Below are 21464 nucleotides of genomic sequence, written 5' to 3'. Positions count from 1 at the left end.
GAAAGGAGAAAAAGTAGCAACAGCAAAGTGGATAAACACAAAGCAAATAGATGCTAGATTTATATTCAAATATATTAATAGTCTAATAAAATATAAACAGATTTAATTGAAAGAGAAATGTCACTATAAGAAATAAAAATGCTACAATATGTAGTTCTTAAAAGACACACCATAAATAAAAGAACAAAAAAGGCAGAAGGCACATATTAAAAATCCATTGTAATTACTTCAGTAAAAAGATAGTGGACTTCAAGGCAATAAAGTGTTCCTAAAGATGAAGATTTCATGATGATTAAACGATCTACTAGGAAAATAAAACATTTCTAAATTTATGTACAGATAATAATATAGCATTAATATAGACAAAGCAAAAACCGAAAAGATTATAAGGCAAACTAGAATTCTTCAGAATCATATTTGGAGATTAAACCCACTTCTCTAACTGATAAAATAAAGAGACAAGAAATTAACATAACAGTAGAAGATGTGAAAACCACAATTAACAACTTTTACCTAATTGATCTATTTAGAACACTGAATCCCTGACAGCAAAATATACATATTTCAATAAAGCAGTCTCAATACATTTCAAAGAACTGAACTCAGAGTATGTTTTCTGACAAGGGTGAAATCAAGGTTGAATTTATTAACAAAAGATACAACAAAAAAATTCCCAGATGTTTGAAAATTAACCATTATGCCTCTAAACTCTCCAAAAGTCAGAGAGAATATGAAGGGAATGTTGTGAATTGAACAATAATGAGAATAATATATTAAAACCTACTGGATGTGAAAATTCCCTGGCTGTCCAGTGGTTAGGGCTCCGTGCTTTCACAGTGACGGCCCGGGTTTAATCCCTGGTCGGGGAACTAAGATCCGACAAGCCCCACGGAAATAAAAAATAAAACAACCTATGGGATGCTGCTAAACCCTGCTTAGAGGGAAATACATAGCGATAAAACGTATATATACAAAAAAGTCTGAAAATCAATAATCTTAGTATCCATCTTAAGAGATTGAAAAATAACAAGAACTAAATCCAGAGAAAGTAGAACTAAAGAAATAATTACAGTATGAACCAAAATTGATAATGTAATAAACAAATGTAAAATTGAAAAAGTCAGCACAGCCAGGAGCTGGTCCCTTGGAAAGAATAATAGGACTTACAACCTTCCAAAGATTGGTCAAGGAAAAAAAAAAAAAAAAAGATATAATGTATCCATACTAGGATTAATAAAAGGCACATATCAGAGATCCTGATAATATGAACAATTATCAGTATTAATCATATGAACATTATGCCAGTAAAGTTGAACATGTATACAAAATTCAAATTCCTGGAAAAATTCACCTTGTCAAACTGGATACAAAAAATGATATAATTATGTATACTAGTATTATATCTATTTAATAAACTGAACGTATTATTTAAAACCCTCCTATAAAGAAAAGTCTAGGCTTAGAGAAAGACATAACAACAATCTTACACAAACTTTTCTAAGGGAAAAAAGATGGAACACTTTTTTATCTCATAAATATGTATTTTAGGAGACTAGCATAAACTTTATACTCAAACCTAACAAGGACTTTTCAAGAAAGGGAAATTACAAAGCCATGTTTTATGGACATAGAGAAAAAATTCTTAAACAGTGTAAGCATATAAAATCCACCAGCACATGAAAATTTTAATACACAACAAAAAAGTTAAGATTTATTTTAACACTCTTGTTCAATATTAAAAATATTGATCAGTGTATTTCACTCCATTGACCATATAAAGGAGAAAAATCATATGATCATTCAAAAGGTGCAGAAAAGCATTGATAAAATTCCGTACTGATTAATAATAAAAGATCTTAGCAGTCTCAGAACAGAAAAGTACTTTCTTAATCTAACAAAGGCTTCAACAAAACTTAAATTATTGAGAATAATAAATTGTATACTAACTAAGGTTCAATATAATGCTAGATCTAGAAGATCTACTTCTAACTATATATACTTGCACAGTGCATAGATAAGTGCACCATAGCATGTAAAAGTAAAAAGACATTATTGATAATAGTTTCTAACTGGAAACAGTAAATATCTATCTTCTGTAGAATAGACAATAAATTGTGATGTGTAAATAAAATATTTAATTAAATATTTTAAGATAAATATTAATAAGATAAAATGAGCAAACTACTGCTACATGTGAAATTGTGGATAAACCTCACAAACATAATGCTGAACAAAAGAAGCCAGGCACAAAGCAATTCTATTTGTATAACATTAAAAAACAGGGGAACTATCTTTCGTGGTGGAAGTCAGAGTAATAGGTCCATTTGCAGACAGCAGTGACGAGGAAGTAGCAGAGGGTGACTTCATGCCTCCTGGCAGTTTTTATTTCTTGATCCATGGAGTGAATTGACACATGGGTATATTTACTTTGAAATAGTTACCAAAGTGTATTCATATGATTTTTGCACTTCCCTGAATGTATATTTGCTATGGACTGAATTGTGTTCCTTCAAAATTCTTATGTCGGAACCCTAACATAACCCTAACCCTCAATGTGATCATATTTGGAGGTGGGGTTTTAGGGAGATAATTGGGTTTAATTGAGGTCATGAGGGTGGGGGCCTCAGAATGGGATTGGTACCCTCATAAGAAGAGACACCAGAGAGCTTGCTGTCTCTCTTTGCAATGTGAGGACACAACAAGAAAGTGGGCATCTGCAATCCAGGAAGAGAACCTTCTCTAGAACTGGAACACACTGATACCCTCATCTCTGAATTCCAGCCTCTAAAACTATGAGAAAATAAATGTCTGTTGTTTAAGCCACCCAGTCTATGGTATTTTGTTATGGTAGCCTGAGCTAACTAAGACATATTTACTTCTGTAAAAAGTTTACTTATAAAAGAAAGCAGAAAAACATATTTTGACAAGTTTTAGGAGTGGTAGAAAGGTACAGATATTGGCAAGGAGCAGAGATATCATAAAAGAAGTAATTATTTGGCTAGTTCTTGAAGGAGTACAAAAAGTATGCAGTGGAGAGTGAGCTTAAGGTACTTTAGAAATCAGTGCTGGAATAGGGCTAGGGATGCCAGCTTAAAGATTTAGATTTTACATGCATGAAAATATAAAATTATTATAGATAATTATGTCTGAGTAGGAGTAGTCCATGAAGAAAGGGCTGGAAACACACTGGAGACAAGGACTTATTATGGAACACTGCTATAATAGTTCAAACACCAATAGCTTTGGAATGTTGATTATGTTGAGTTTACTCTGTGTAAATAATTATTGATTTATGTTCTGTTCAGATCTTTGGTGTTTGTTTTTAGAAATAACTTTTTACCCTTGCTCTATGTTCTTTTTAATGATCCAAAAGTACTTTATAATTATGTTATCTCCTTGATATAATGGCCATTTCTTTGAGAATTATGAAAAATTTTAAATGCCCACAAGGACATAGTTAATGTCTAAGATCTTAGGACCCTACCTACGAATACCATTGATAGTAGCAACTAGGTCATTTCTGAAGTAGCCATTTATCTGGAAGATTTAGTCACTATGTTTATTGCCATTGCCCCTCGTGTGTGTGGAAGCAGACAACAGAGGAAACATTAGAACCATGAGCTATAAAAAGATAGATTTATCCTAGAGCAGATAAATTTAGGGGCACCAAGGAGTCCTATAAAAGTTCTATCAAAGTTGCCTGGAGATAGAGCTGTATTGGTAGAATGTTGACTTGATATGGCTAAGTAGAGGTACATTGACTTCTGAAAGTATTTCTGAGGTTTTTAAAGTGGTGATGATCTTGGGTGGCAAGATGCCAACAGACAGAGTAAGGTGATATAGGATTTATTTAATGACAAGACTATGAAAACTTATAGGTATGAAGAATGCCTGAAAACAGGAGAAAGATAGCAGTCTCCTAGTGGGAAGTGTTGCTTTTCTGACTCTCAAGTTGCTTACACAAAAATACTCAACAACCAATGCATCTACCTTTTCAGAATAAGGACCCATCACATCCTTTAGGGAACGAACTCTGAGTCTTTCTAAGCTCAGGTAGAGAGTTGAAACAAATCTTTCTGATCATGTATAACAAATGTCTCAGCATACTCCTGAGGAAATTCTGTAGGATGACTTGAATCAGAGGTCAGTTTGAGGCACTTAATAGATCTGCCCATCCTAAGAATTTGGCTTCAGACCTGAAATCCTATCCCCAGTGCAATCATGATTTATGCACAACATGTCAATACACCCTTGACCAGCTAACTAAATCCTTTCCACTATGGTAGATTCTCCTACCTGTCCAGCCAGGAGACTGGCTGTCACAGAGAAGGCATTCAGTGAAGATTTGTTAAATAATCAAACAAGTTTGGTAAAAGGATCATGGAATATGTCTTCCTAGGAAGGAAACTGAAGGCTTTGAAGACACAGTTGATGTTTTCATGTCTTCTTCCAGTGTAAAGCCATTTTTTTGGATAGGTAAAAGGAATGTACCATCAAGGAAGAAAAATCTTTAATATTTTTGTGGCCAATGGCTGACATTTTCAGACAAATTGCCACCTGATTGGTGATAGAGTTCTTCTTAGAACATAAGGAAGAGTATATTTTGCAATAGACTCAGTGATCTGATTTTAAAAAGTTAAAATAACTTTTGAGAAAGATAATTCCAATCAGTATTTTAAAAACTAGATACTACTCAGTTTAATAAGTATAATAATATACATAATAATGAAATCATAGAAGCAAGCATGAACAATTTGTATGGCCTAGTAAAAAATATGAAACTGTGTCAAGAAAGTGCCCAGTAATTCTAAGGAAGAAACAACAAAGGAAAGGATCAGGACACAGAATAATGGATAATTTTACAAATATTTATACATATATATACACATACAAATTGCACATATGCACATATGCATATGTCATAATCAACCATATTTTTATATATAATGCTAAAATAACTAACGTAATGTTGTTGGTATCACGAAAATTGATTGGATTAGACTTATGAGTGAATGGATGACTAAACCTTGTTTACAAGATACATGTAATTTGTAGCATTTGGCATGAGAAAATATGTTTGCATATGTGTGTGTGAATCCACAGCCCAGCCAAAAGGAAGGTGTGTCTTAAACTTTCGTATTATCAATAATAGGACTGGTCCATTGGCAGAGTCAGTGATGAAGAATGGCCCTAGTTTTATATTCCAGTAATCTAAATTACATTTGATGTGTTTTTACTCTCATAGTTTCTCATAAGAGTGAGAAAGCAGTGTGATAAATTCTACTGTTTTTGTATAAGAGCTTTTACATAAAGTAGAAGTCATGTCAACCTTGAGAAGAAATCATATTTTTATTTTAGAATTTTAAATAGTGATGTGATTGCATAGCCAAATATGATAACCTTATAATTCCAGTTAGTAAAGTTCAGAAAGTTCAGAGAAATATAATATACAATTCTATGTTCAGGGGCTCTAAATATGAATACAGTTAAAAAATGATGATGCATTAAAAAAAGGAATTTTGATTTATAATTTAAAATAGCTATAGTGACAAAGGCAAGAGGCATGGGATGTTACCAGTGTGTTTGTAACGCCATGTGTAATCCACACCCAGAAATCATACAAACATCAGAAGTAGATGAAGGAGTCTGGAAACAAGGAGGAGTTCAAATAAGTAACAAATTTGTGACAACGATGCTGAAACTAGTGCCCCAAATCTTAATCTTCACAGAAGAGTGATCAGGAAAAAAGAGCCCTAAGGAGCAAAATTTAGGACAAGAAAAGGAATAAGTCCCCTGCCTTTGGGAAAATGTATTGTTAGGATAAAAAGAAGGAAAAAAATTACTTAATTCTTTGTTGCTTTATGGTGCTTTTTCAAAGAAAAAGTTCTTCTTTCTACAGAATAAAATGTAGTTCATGTATGTTTAAGAGCTAAATGAAGAGGGCCACTCAAATAGGAGGAAGGCTAGATATGAAGAATGATAGAATTGAAGGTGCCTAAATTTAAAAAAAGTAAAATTGGAAAATGGCGTTGTAGTTGTTTTCAAACTTTTGAAAATCAGGCATGGGAAAATATAGTATACTTATTCATGATACACTATATAATAGACTCCAAAGTATGCAGATTTTTGACTGTATAAAAGGCAGTGAATATTAATGTTGAAAATAATTTGCAGCTGAACAAGTAAGACCTCCCTCACCAAAAATCTTTCAGTAGACTACTCAACAGGCAGAAAAAGATCCTTTGGAAGATAGGATGCCTGTTAAGATACCTTTCATTTCACCTGTTTGAGGATATTGTAAGATTAGACGATATCACAGTGACAAGTCAGTCTGTGAAACAGAGCTAGAGAAAATGGTTTCATTAATGGGGACTCAGAGGTCAAACACATGAAACTGAATGAGGGTCTAGAAAACCAATCTTAGCCTCCAGTTTTCAGAATTGAGTAACAGAGATATGGACACACAATGGAAAAACCAACAGTGGGCGGAAGTCCAAGTGGCTTCAAGAACTCTTACTGACTTGGAACATTCAAGAGTGGAATCCTACCTTCCTTCACAGAGAGGATGGAGCATTAGTATTAATGCTATTTGGGAAAGAAGTATGAAATGGACTGAGTTATTTTACTTGGTCTAGGGACTGAAGCAAGCATTAGAAACTTTACCTTCTTACATTTTCGAAGACAGATTTAATGAAAATTATATACAAGAAATTTTCAATTTACAAGGAATAAAATGAGAGCTGGTCAAGTAAATGTTTTGACATACACCTTTTACAAGCTACTTATGCTATGCTAATGCCTAAAGAAACTTTTTTTTTTCATATATACTCCAATAGCTAACCTTTATTGAGCATTTGTGTATACTAAGTGATTTGCATGTATCATCTCTCAGTTTATCTTTTTATTAACTTTATGAAACAGAAATGATTATTATAATAATTTGACAAATAAGGGAACTGAGACTTAAAGTGGTTAAGTAATTTGTGCAACCAGTAACCAGTAATCTGTAGGTGATGGTGTATTACTGATGTTGTTGAATATCAAACTACTCTGAATTGTAGCTCTGGGAAACAAAGAAATAAAACCAACTCAAGATGGCCTGTGTGCCTTTTAGAAGGTTGGCAGTAAATGTGGCACCAAACTCTGGATCCAACCAAATGTTTGGTACTGTCCAACCTTCCATATGGTTGGGAGGTCTGGATCTGTCACAGATGTCGCAGGCAGCTTCCCGCATCACCTGCAAGACATATGTGACAAAAATGGGAAGGCAAGATTACTAAAAGTATGCCCCCAGCTGGGCCTGTAGCTGTGAAGCAAAGATCAGCACAGCAGCAAGTTGGGAACTGGGCAAACATGGGGGATGGTTCACTTTAAGGTCCTGAGTCAGCTGTTCAACCGTGAACTGAAATAAGGGCATTACAAGTAGGCAGGGCTGGCAAAAGAAAAGCTCCCAGAACACACTGAATCACAACTTCTAACAATGTGGCATGGCTGTGCAAACAACATCAGACAGGCCAAACTTAAATGCAAAAAATCAAAGACTGAGTGACTCATTTTGGGCAAATGTGTCTGGCAGCCTAGAAGGAGGAAAGGCAGGGCTGCAAGTACAATATGCTCTACAGACAGAGGAGAGAGTCCCAGCCCAAAGACAGTTTCCATGTGTACAAAGTGTGGAAAATCTGAGACATGCACTGGGCTCTTCAGCCACATTCTCACCCTTGGAAAGCAATCAGCCAGCAGAAAAATCTCCAATTTAAATGACAGCAAAATGTATGCTTGGAATTATCTGACCAAATTAGCAACTGAGATATTCTAGGGACTTAATTTGCACATTGAGTTTTAATAGTATTATATTTGTATAGCAGATTATATAACCAAAAATGTTAATGGGAAAATGATTTTATTTGACTGGGAAATTGGCACTCCGGCTAATTGTCTGAAAAGGAGCCAATTTTAAAATTCAGATGCTGTTTGAATGAATTGGTATTGGCTGAATTAGGATTTATTGTGTAAAATACACAGTTTTTAAAAATAGCCTAAAGAAAGAAAAGAGGGCTCAATGAACTAAGTTTGTGTACTTCACCATGTTCTGGGATGGATTTCAGGATGTAACAAATAATACCATCAGAGAAGAATATTATGGTGTGGTTAGGGGTGGAAGATGAATAAATGGTCTGAAATGGACATGTGATATGAATGTGTATGTGGTCAGAGTAAATTGAAGAATGGCTTGTCATCCGTTGGCCATTAGCCATATAGCAAATCTCTACTAATATATTTGATTACCTTTTTATAAGTGACTTCCATCTTTATGTGCTTATTTTATGTAGATTAGAATTAAGTGCCACACATATTTAGGAATGACCATGTTTTTGGTATGGTATTTAGAGTACTTGAAACATTAAGAAGATCCAAAGTTTGCAGTTAATGCTGGTGATGACTTTTCTTATCATGTAATTTATTAGCTGTAGCTGGCCAAAACTAAATAGGAAATAAGACGGAGTGGCAGTTAATTTTATAGGAGAAAGCTTTGCTAATAATAAACTTTTTATTGTTTTTAGAATATCCCCATTCTTAGCCAATTGTAATGATCTTATTATGCTTGCTTAACCCTACCCCCTTTTCTTGAAGAAGCACAGACTTTGTAAGTAACAGTTGAAATTGCCCTCTTTATTTATGAGTGTACAGCCTCTTCTTATTACATGCCTTCAGGATATGGAAAGCACAAGATTTCCCTAGAAAGCCAGGCCTTTTCTTCTCCACCCCACCCCCTACCAGCCCTACTTCTTAAGACAACATCTTCAAGTTGCCATAGACCAACTGTGAGTGTTAAATGAATATCTTTGACAGGAGCTAAGTCTTTTGGGCATTGAAATAAGGTTTTCCTCCTCTTTTGGCATGTGAAGATTGAGAGTGTTCTTTGACACCAGTAGCAGAGGATGTGAGCAAAGCAACTTTCAGAGCATCAGAAGTGTCAGCAGAAGAAAAAATCAGTACAAGTAGAAAGCACCAAGGTAATTTTCCCACCTATAGTATTCCATGAAGTCAGTCAGCTCATTGCCACTCTTGGCCGATGGAGCCTCCTTCTCTGTTGTTAAATGCCACACAAACTATCTGTCAGCCTCTAGGGCTGTTCAGTTCTCTTATACAGAAACACAAAGGTGGAAACAAAAGCAGCAATGTATTGAACTCAAGTAAGATTTTTAAAAAATAACGTTTCATACTTCATTCATAAGTATATATTTTGTGGGAATTTTCCACAAATGTCATAGCCATAATTCCTACTGTGTTTATTGAATTTCTTCAAGAGATGAAACAATCCATTTCTATATGGAGAAGCATTTTCTCCTATTTTTCTGTTGTTTTTATTTTAGATTTGGAACTGAAAAATATGGTTGTATTTCTGTATTTTTGAATGTATTAAACATTTCATTGCTAATGCTAAAATTTCTTAAAGTTTTTATTAATATATATAATATACAGAAATGAAAGTATACTTATCATAAGTGTAGAGCTGGTGAATTATTTCCAACTGCACACATCCATGTAGCCAGTACCCAGGTAAAACAACAGAAATTTACTCATGCTAAGTTTTTCAATAGTTGCATTTTCCAAATGCTTTCCTTTCAGTGGCTTTTCAAATCTTGAAAAAAAACTCCAAAAAATGCCGTCTCCTTAGAATGGCAACCCCTGTACTCAAACATCTATTTTTCTCAATATATTCCCTAATAGCATCATCAAATAATTTTTATTAATGTTTAATTCATTGCACATAGCAACCTGTATAACTATAGGAAAGGACATAAATTAGCATTGCAGAGTATGAACATTTGCTACATGGCAAAACTGTTCTTTTTGGCAACCATTTTGCATTTTTAAAGTCACAAGCACCCTGCTTAACAGAACTCCAAACACAGAAACAGCAAAATGGGGGGAAGGTGCTAAATGAAGAAGGGCTGAGGGGTTAAAATCATAGCTGGATGATTTCACCACTCACCACTGTTGCCCCATATTCATACTCTCGGCAAATGAATGAGGAGAGCCCCATGTGGGATTACAAACTTGCTGGGAATGGCTGAGAAACCTTCTGCCCTGCTGGAGTTTTTAAGTAGTTTCTGAGAACTGATTTCTGCACAAGTGAAATTGATTGGATTGCTTTATTTTTCTTCTGGCAAGAAATGTTTTCGTCTCTGCATATCCCTCTCCCTATTCTCTTTAGTTGGCTTGATGATAAAACCTTCTGCAAGACCCAAACACAAGTCACCTCTTCTGTGAAGCCTTCCTGATTACCCTGCCTTGGCCTGTGCCCCTTCTTGGATTATGTGGCATTGTCTTCCCCAACAACTTATACAGTACCTCAGAGCCATAGTAAATACTCTTAGTCTCTGCCACTCATTTACTAGGTTGTGAGCTTCTAGAGGGCACAGGCTAGGTCTTTCCAATTTTGTACGTTGCTGTCCCAGGTTGCTTTACTTATACCCCTTCTGCATCTAATCTGAATGTAAACGGAAGCTCAGTTCCAGGAGTGAGAGGCCATAGACAGACTTATGGGTGCAGGTGAGACTACCACAGATCATCATCATCTAGAGTTCTCTACTATTACCAGAGTTGTTTCTTTAGACTGACCTGCTATTGTTTAGCCAGCAACCCACTACCAAACTCCAGATGAGCAGCCACCCACCCACTGTCTTGTTCAGCATCATAATGAATGAAGAGAGACAGAATGTGCCATTAAACTGTCTTCCAAAAAAAACTTGTATTCTAGAAAAATAACTGTCTGGATCTTGAAAGGAAAGAGTAAAATAAAAGTCCATTCTCCTTAATCATTTTTAATTGACAAACACTTCATTTTCTTCCTTTTTTACAATAAAAAGTAAGCAACGAGAATAATGCAAACTATAACCCTATTAAAATCACCAAGAGAAAGAAGGTAAAGGAAGGAAGTGGCTGAAATCCATTGCTCTTCCTTGGAGTCTTAGTTGGCCTCCATCTTTTTTTCCCTTCTTGAGGTCAATCAGAGATGCTTTTCCCTTTTCTTTATCTTTTAAAATTTTATTTTCCAGAGGAGGGACAGTCATATGTGATTATAATAGTGTTTCCCTGAAAAGTATATTACAATTTTATTGGTAAATCATATATGTTTTACTGTTTGGGAATACTGTAAACTTACATGGCATTTTGAATATATTCAAATATATAGATATATTTAGACACTGAAAGCATTGACTTGTCAATACTAGAAATATTGTGTAGAAGGAAGACCAAGGTGTAATTCTGACTTCCACTTAAAATGTATTTGCTCTTGGGCAAGTTATTTAACCTTTTATCTGTATAACTGAGATAATAAAATACATCTCTCAGGTTGTTGTTTGAATTAAATGTGTCAGTATATGTAAAGCTCTTATAAAAATGCATGGCACGTGGTAAATGTTTCATAAATATTAACCATTATGTAATAATAACTATCATTATATTATATATAATATGCTAGCACTAATAATAAATAATTAAAAACAAAAGGGACAAGAGATATCAAAATAAAACATTTGAGTGTTATGAATAAGAATGGATCTGCCTGTGGTTAACAGCTAGGTCTTTCAAGTTCTTGAATAATATTAAACAAAAAAAGGTTTTCTTTGTTCAAGAATCATAAACAGCAACTGTCAGTGAGAGCAGAATTCCTGTATTGTTCTTTGTTATTCTCCTTTCATATAGCCAGGTATGTTTAATAGCTATTCAGATATTAAGTGTATAAATATTGTATTAAACAACTATTATTTAAGTGGACTATATAAAAGAGTATTATTCAATGATATTTTGTGTCCATTGGTAAAATATTTTTGTATAATAATTAATGAAAGTTCTATACATTGGTAAATTTTAGAATTCAGCCTTGTAATGCAGTGATAATAGTGCTAGCATAATCAAGATCATGTCTCAAAAAAAAAGAAGCTTAAGTAATATATTTTTCTCAGATTATTTTGTGACCTTAAAAATAATTTTGACAGCATTGGTGGTTTGGAGTTTTTGGCTACCATGTCTTGCCCATTTCTTTTTGTTTGTTCGTCCTGAAACGTCTTTCTTCAAAGTTTTCAGATATAATAATTTGCTTTCCAATTAGAGATGTGAGGATCTTCTATCAGAATAATCCTGTGTGATCTTATCCAGAGAGTGAGTTTCTGGTTACAAGAAGTAGATGTCTCATTTACACTGCACCATACGAAATGTAGTAACACCAAAATACTTTGATGAAACCTACAGATAAACCTTATTCAAAGGTGAATAACACAGTTAGTAATTATACATTGGTTTATAATGATATATAATGAATATCCAAGAAGCATCAGTTCCTAGTATAGAAATAATGGCATTAAGCAGAGTTAGTCCTCATTCCATAGGTTTAAAAACAGACACTGTGATTAAAATTTTGTGAGATTAAAAACAAATTTAAGTATACTTTCCTAGAATATTTATCTTCATAGATTTTTCTAGAACGTGCATGCAATACCGGTTTTCACCTCGTGTAATTTTCATCTCATGAAAGTTTTACGTTAAGAGCATTTGAAAGCAAACAGTAATTATTATTGACCTTTTTATAATGGTCAGAATCTGGAGGTAATAAACCATGTTTAAATCTTTATAGGAGCTGAAGTAACTAAGGAGAATCATCTTAATTAGGATACTTTCATTGTGTAGTTATGTACGTTGATTTTTAAAGTATTTATTTTGCCAAAAGAAAGGGAGAGAAAAAGAGAGAGATGTGCAAGCAGACAGAAGCAACAAAGCAACGTGTTTACATAACTAAAAATCTTTTAAATGAATTTGTTCCCAGTAGGAGCCTAAACAGATATCTGTAAAAGGTGAAATCAAATTGAGCCAGTTTAAGGTGGGGAGTGGGTATCACTGAAAGTGGGACTAGATCATTATTGTTGATGACAAGTTACTGTTATTTTGACTGAGAATATCATTATGTAATATATTACTTAAATTGTTGACCTTTTTATTTAACTTACATCAGTTTCAAACTTGGGTGTTGTTATGCTTGCTTTTGGTCATTGCTAAAACTCTTACTGTTTTTCTGGGAACCACATCTTCCGTGCTTTTTCCGCCCTCCCTCTTCTGCATCCCTTTTCCTTGAAGTGTTTCTTTTGTTTGTCTCCATTACACCAGCATGCAAGAACACAGTGTTTCTGCACAGTGGGAGCTGGCAATCTCTGAAGAGGCTTTCCAGCATTGCTTTTTAGACTGAAATCATTACAATCTTCAATAGCTACTTGGATTAAAAAAAAAAAAAAGAAACTAGCACATTATTATTCTCAAAACCATCTCAATGTATAAAGAGGCTATTTGCGTGGTCTTCCCACATCTCCCCCTTCTCTCCCTCCTCTGGCAACCCCTGCTCATCCTGCCCTTGTCTCTCTGGATATGTTTCCTTCACGCTCAAGTTTAGTTTGTATGGACCTGATTCACTAATTCTATTCAAATTGAGTATACAAATGCATTTTTTCCTGTTGGTTCTGAATATTTTTGCACTGGTTATGCAAAAGATGTAGTCAGATATATCTTACATTTACTGATACTTAAATTATTACCTTGGAGAAGGTGAAATATACCAGCACTGACCCAAGATACTGTTTTCAAACCCAAGAGTTATTAACGTGAATTAATGGGAAAGTTGCTTTAGTAATAACCCTGCAAGTAATTTTTAAGTAGGTGGGAATTCTAGTTTATAGTTATTCATGCATCAAACACTACTACACTGTTTTTCTCCAGGTCCCAAGTGCCTGAGTGCCTGCTTTTAACCAGTAGTAACATTTGTTTATGGAGATGCCCACGAGTGACCCTAAGTGCATATTGGAAACTCGGGGCCTGAGGAGCTGTTTGCAATGCCTTCACCCTGTGAAAGGGATTAGCGTATGTGAACACATAATATTTCCAACAGGGGCTTGTATAGTGTCATCATAGGATTTATTTGTTCTCTTTGGTGAGTATAACTATAAATAATGAAAGGGAATGGCATGAATAAAAGGGAGACTAATTTATGTACTTTATCAAAGCAGCATAAACCAGTTTATATCCTGCACCCCATCCCAGATGAATATATATTCAAATAAAATCAAAATAATATAATGTTTTTCATTGTTAGGTAAATGGAAAAACGCACTAAAAAAGAAAATGTAACAAACCTGTAGTAATTTATTACTGATGTTTCTTATTCTGATGTATTTTAAAATAAGTCCTCAACTACATGAGTTAGGGTGTGTGTGTTCTTATTTGAAACTATAGTGCTCCCAGTGTTCCCTGGAGGACGATGTCAATGATGCTCCTCCATCCTTCCACCTCTGGTCATTAGGCCTCAAATACAGTAACCAGTAGAGAGCTAGTGATTTTTTTTTTGCTCATTCTATTTCTTACCCCTAGTATGCTTTGATCTTTGCACTCAATTAGAAATAATTGGTGAAAATTATGAGCACCGAAGTCAAAGGATTTCCCTTCTTTTGTTAGATTTTAATTTTACCTCTCAGAGTTTGTGTCCAACAGGAACAAATGTAAGTTTACTTAAAATCAGGTTCTAGAATACAGCTCACCAACATTTTCTTTGTTTCAAATTCTGTTTATAACTCAAGGTCTAGATTGAATAACATTTTTTCATGAAGATTTTTTGAGTTATCTTGGACAGACTTCTGCCTTCTTTGAAATTCTGTGGCTCCAGTGTTTGTACATTTCTCATGGCACACGTTAAACTGCTTCTTGCATCATAAATATTTGTGTAGCATTTCCTCTTTCCTATTGTTTCTAAATTCCTTAAGGAATAACATGATGTGTCCTTTTTCATGTCAAGCTCCTCCAAACTCCTCACTCAGTACTTTACACACTGGTACTTGTTGAACACATGACTAAAAGATAGAAAATGACTATGGTTTAGGATCTCTTCTGTCTGTCACTTAACTTCCTATGTCTGTACGTCCATTAGAAAAAACAGCAGTTATGGCATTTAGCATAAAAGACTGATATGGAAATAAATCAGCACTTATTATTGTTTTCAGATCCAGAAAAACATATATGTACATTAATATGGAAATATTACAGGTGAAATTTTCTTATTAAAAGTATAGTCATGAAAAATTTAGTCATAGCTTGCCTTTCTCATGCTCTGCCAATAGGACTATAATGTGAAATAGAATGAATAGTTCAACTTCAGTTTCATATGTGCAAATTATAGCTCTTCAAATGCACCAATTGCTCAAAAGGTTATGAATGATGTCATTTGCACCCATATAGCGAAAGGCTCTTGCCTGACTTTTCAGATCTATTTACAGAGATCCAAAATGTTCTGCCTATTTGTTTATCTAAAATATGTTCCTTCGTGAATGCCAGAAAGGAATTGCTACTGTAATCCCAGGTATCAATTTGCTTCCTGTAGGATATTGCCTTATGATCCCTGCTCAGTCTCCTTTTATTTTTTTATAATCCCAAACCCTAGAGGCATCATTTCAGCCTAAGTCAGTGATTTAGAGGCTCTCATACTTTTATTTATAAATGTGTATGCCATAAAAACTTACATAGCCCAGCATATAATGAAAACTGGTCACAAAATTTTGCTTCAAAAATCACAAACATGTCCTAGTAAATATAGCTTCTGCCCAGCCGTTTATTTTCTTGGTACTAGAGTAGCTGCCTGCTTGCATATGTCTGCTCTAGGTTCGGATTCATGTTAGCATGCAGGAATCTGATTTTTGTGAGTCTTGCAACACATTTAGCATATTGGTTAATAGGCTGCCAACTTTCCCAGTTTTCCTTTCTGGGCAAATCCAGGCCAAAAGGAAGACCTTAAAGGGTTGCCATTGGGCTAGACATATAATAATATGTGCCATAACCTTGGGTAATGATGGAGGACTTAGTATTAAATTGTGAGGAAGAATGCAATGAACTAACCTTTATTAAGGGTCCAGAACCTCACAAGGTGCTTTACAGGTATTATCTCACTTTCATACCCAAGCAACTCCATGTAGTAGCTAATGAGTCGAATCAAAAATTAAATGCTCGTCTGCCTGACTTCTTTGCCTGGTTGGAAGAGTTATTCCTGAAGTCATTTTTGGCCAGCTGCTTCCAGGAAATGGAGAAAGGATTTGCACTATTTAGGGTTAGAGTAGTCTACTCTGCAGATACCACTTCATTTGCAAATGAACAAATGGAGAATGCCCAAGTAACAAAAGCAGGACTTAGTGGAGGGAGGGGAAGAAGAAAGGAAGAAAGAAAGAAGGGAGGAAAAGGAGGAAGGAAGGAAGAAAGAAGCAAAGAAAAGAGGGAAGGAAAAGGATGAAAGGGGAATGGGGGAAGGGGAAGGAAAGATAAAGAAGTCTAACAAATTCTTTAAAACGTACTTTTTGGTTGAGGTAGGTTAAATAAGACCTACTGTTTTTGCTTTAAATACATTAGTCTCAATTGAAGCACTCACGCTGACATAATAAAAGTGTTTTAAGGTAATGAATCGTTATTTTAAAGGTCACCAATTAAACTCTTTCCCCTGAATAATTTTCCACCTGCCATTCTGCAGGTGGACAGCCCCGCATGTACAGCTTTATCCACTTGGACTGTAGTCTCCGCTGGTGCCAAGAACTTAGGTGGGAACAAACATACTTTCAAGACCCTCGATCTGTGGCTAAACCTTGTCACTCAGAGATACTTAGATATGTCTGGCATTAGAAGTAGTTTTCTTTTTCTCAGTTTTCATGTGATTCTAGGATATGTCCCAGAGAAATTGGCAGCAGATGAATGTAAACTGTTTTCTATCCTATGTTGGGGACTTAATTTTGCATTTTATACACATACATGCTTTCAGGGCAATATTTGTCTTATACTATTTATTGCAGTTCAGATGCTTATTCTCCTATGCCGATAAGCAGGACTCAGAGGTGAGCCTGGCAGAGTTTTGTGCCCAGAAGCCTAGAGGAGCCTAGGCCAAGCTGGAACATAGCTGTTGGCCTCAGCGAGGGGAACCCAGCTGATAGAAATGAAGAGAAAAGAGTTCTACAAGGGGAACCTCAACCAGAAAGCCAGCTTAGGGATGAAGTTAGGGGCTGATCTGAGTTTTGTGGAGTCCAAAGCTTATACAAATATATGGGGGGCGGGGGTCCTCTTGGAGAAAAAAATAAAAATTGTTACTTTTTTTTTTTTTTTGTCTGCACTGCATGGCATGTGGGATCTTAGTTCCCTGACCAGGGATTGAACACGTGCCCCCTGCATTGGAAGTGTGGAGGCTTAACCACTGGACTGCCAGGGAATCCCCCAAATTCTTACTTTTCAATGTAAATGAAAAGAAAGACTTTACGGGCAAATTGCTAGTTTCCTATGCAGGGTCATGGAAGGGGCCTGTGCAAATGAGGGACCTTGAAGCTTAAGCTTCCTATAAAATTGCCTCTGAAGCAGAGACAATCTCTAGAGATTAGACATAGGATGGACCTAGCTACAAACCAAAGGACTTGTGATCAGGAGGCAGAAGTAGAAGATTCAAAACAGAGCCTGGGGGAGGCAGATAGTGGAAAGGTAAAATGTCCAATTAGAGAAGGCAATAGCAATCACCATTTATAGTTCGCTGATGGTCTTCTGGGAATGGGGGTGATGGTAGGTGTTTAAGATGTCTTTCTGGGCTGGACAACAGGCATGATATGCCCCACTGTCTTAGGATTAACCAACACAAGAAAATCATGGTTTGAATATGTGTTTCATGACTGATCTTTATCACTCAAAGTATGTCTGGAGTCTGTGGTTTGGACAAAAGCAAAAAATAAAAGTCTTGTTACTGCCCCCACAGGAGCTTGAAATATGTAGCAACATTGAGGGAAAAAAATTTACTGGTAGTTTTCTAACAGCTTGTACCTTACCCAGTATTAACCCGCTGGGCATATTGGAGCTGTAAGGAATCTGGATGCAATAGTAAGCTGTGGTTGAAAAAATTGCATTGATCAATAGCTTGCATTACTGTAAAAATCCTTCTGGGCTTAAAATTTTATTTTCTTGTATTATGATGGAAACCCTGAAGAGCAAGAATGAGGGCTAATCAAAGAAATAGTAGAAAACAGCATATGTGTCCCAATACATGATGGTCTCTATCAAGGACATTATGGGTTCTACACTGAAAGCTATATAGTAGTGGATTTTTTTTTTTTTTTTTTTGTCTTAAGTCTCCACAGTGCTGTTTCAGGGTGCTTTTTAAAAGATTTTTCTAGTAACCAAGTAAGTTCAATGACATAGCTTAAAATAGAAAAATAATGTTTTGTATAGTTTGTATGTGTGTATTAGTATATGTGGGTACCCATATGTATAGTTATATTATTTTGTTTCTCTTTTAATGTTCCACTAAAAATACTTGGAAATTAATCATCTGATTTTTCTCTTGGAATATAACTATTTCATTATGTATTCTTTATGTCAGTGGCTGGTGTTGCATATGTATCTACTAAAGTTATTTTTTCCTAAAATGTAGATATCACTGGATAAGCATAAAATATAAGGAAGCTAAATAGAGCCATACTATATGTTTTTTTTTTAAGAATAGTTAGTTACATGAAATACATAAACGTAAGATTTATGCTATAATTTTACAATACTGTTTTTTTGAACAATACAACTTATTTGCTTCTTTTTTATTGTCTCCTCTTCAGGAGAAAATAGTTGTAGGAGTTGACTGGGGTCTTAAATAATGAGAGGATTAAGGAAGTGAAATCAGGTTATAGGGCAAGAGAATGGGCATGAGGCTTAACTCCTGAAGGGGAGGAGAATGGATGTAGAGGATGTAAGCCCAGAATCAAGTGTGAACAAGAAACCCACAGCTTCAGTCATCCATAGCATGAACAGATCCCACTGGGAGAGAGGGCTCTTCAGAAAATCTCTTCCTCCTGACACTGAATGGGGGCTCTTGCCTCTGTTTTTTCTTTCTTAGTCAACCTACAGCAGTGATTGCACTCAGAACAATCACTCTAAAATGCAAACCTAAAACCTAATTATTTCATATCCCCTTAAATCCTTTCACTGGCTCCTTTTGATCTGTGGTACATTTTGAGTTTTTTTGAAATAGCCTGACCAGTTTTGAAATGGAGACCATACAGTTTCCAGTCCCAGGTCCCACTAGCATACCTCATGCTTTACCCCCAGTCATACTTAAATGGTTGTAATTCCCTGCCTACCTTTCATACCTGTCCTGGTGCTGTTCTCTGTTCCTGGGTGCTTTTTTCACCTATCTTTTTCTGGCCAAATAAAACTCATCTTGTAAGATTCAGCTAGAACATCATCTACTCTGGGAAACCTTTCCCAAAAACTTTTAGTCGGAGCACCATACCTAAAACACTATATTCCCACATCACTTGAAATGGCTTAAAGTTAGATTAGATTGTATATTTATTTTTCTGTCTTCCCATGAGACTATCAACCACTTGAGGCAAGAGAATATACTAAGATTCCATGTATGATTCTGACCGGTTCTATTGTTTGTGTACTAATAGTCTTAACTGAGAATAAGGGTGGCAAATAAATCATGGAGTAAGTTGAACTTCCTGCAAAGGCTTACATGCAAACATTTAGGAATATTATCAATATCATAATTGAAATGATCAGTTTTCTATAATATGCTTTTATTTATGTTCATAAAGATGCTTGTATTTGTTTGAGGACTTTCTGGACCAAGCAACCCCTCTTACATATGAGATGAGACTGAAGGTGAAGTCACCTAGCAGAGCACATATCACATATTCAGTTTTCCTAATAAATGTTAGTTGCATGGGAGGATGGATGCATGGATTAAAAAAAAAACTTTTAAGTAATATTTCAAACATATCTAAATAGGACTGGATGCATAATTTTGAGCATAACTTACTTGATAATATATCCCACCAATCCTCAGGAATGAGAAAAATACCTGTTTCAGTATGAAAATTTGATGACATATTATTGGAGAAAGACCTATTTAACACAAAAAAGCTATTAAAACTTCTCATGTTTTGGGAAGTGATTCGAAGTATAAGAAATAGAGGCAGGTTTGATGAAAAGAGGGTAAAACAGGGTGTATCACAGTACATAACAGTTGTACCAAGCCATCAGTGCAGTTCTCTGGGAACTTCTTTATTGCTGATTTTTTATCAAATAAGTCTGAATCTGATTTACATCTGATTCTGCACCTAAATCTAAGTAATTAGAAAGCAGTTTTATCACTTTAGACGTTTATAGTAAAGCACGGCAAAATAGCTAACTTCTCAAAAAGAATAGGAGGCCGGCAAGAACCAAACAACCTATTTCCCCATAACATGATCTGGAAGGGAGGATGTAGTCTACAAAATGTCCATTTGGAATGAGTCAGAGGACACATGGCTATAGACTGAATGAAAGTTTCATTTTATTGGATAAATGCATTTTAATTAATTTTTATTAGCTCATCTGAGAGTTAAAACAAAAGCCTGCTAGTATTTGGAACCAGAATTTAAGAACAAGTAAGTAAATATTTAAAACTCTAGTTTAAATCTGTCAGAACACGAGCCACGAGAAGAAGCTGAGGGTTGGGGGAGACAGTGCACTGTTTTAATTGGATTATGGTACAAACTGAGGTCTGTTCAGTGAGAGTCAACACACTTCTATTAAATGTGGGCTAACTTACTGGCCCCCAACATTCCTATGGTATCTGCATTCAAGAATTCCAGTGGAAATGTTACCAGAGAATTAAGCGCTCATTGAGTTCACCACTTTTTCTGTTTCTTCAATGAAAGTTCCCAGTTGTTTATGTCATCTTTGAATTTATGGAAGATTTAAGGATAGAAATCTCATGATGTTTCCTATATACAGTATGGCCTTTACGTTAACTGAATGGGGCTTTAAAATTCCATTGAATTCCCTTTTTGGTTGAGTGCTTACTAGAATATTCTTTTGGTTTTCAGCTTTTATAAAAACTACTCATATCTTTCTTTTCTTAGAAATTACGGTAATTAAGAACGTTCTATTCCAGTCATTATTCTAGGGATATAACTGTTGTACTCTACCATAGATACAACTGTAAAAATGGGTTGAATTTTCCCAGAAGTTTACTTTCAATACATCTATACCATTGTATTAGTTTGTTTGATTTCTTACTTTTTCTTAGACCATGAGTGTGCCTTAAAATTCCATTTCATTTGCTTGGTTGAGTTTTGACTGATTACTCAATTAACTGATTTACTGGTAGGGTGGTTAAGAAAGAAGGCTTTGGGATTAGAGCAGCTTGGTTTTGAATTCAGGCTCAGCAATTTACTAGCTGAGTAGCCTCTAAACCCTCAATAAGCCTCACTTTTTTCATCCATAACATGGAGATACTAACAGTACCTATTTTGTTTGGCTTTTGTGATGATTAAATCAGAAAATATGACTAAAACCTTTTGAACTGTGTCTGACACATACTAAGGTAAATGTCAAATATTACAGGTTTCATGTGCCTAGATAAG

This window comes from Mesoplodon densirostris, chromosome 12, assembly GCF_025265405.1.
Source record: "Mesoplodon densirostris isolate mMesDen1 chromosome 12, mMesDen1 primary haplotype, whole genome shotgun sequence".
In the NCBI taxonomy this organism is placed as follows: domain Eukaryota; kingdom Metazoa; phylum Chordata; class Mammalia; order Artiodactyla; family Ziphiidae; genus Mesoplodon; species Mesoplodon densirostris.
Note: the sequence above shows the minus strand (reverse complement) of the source record.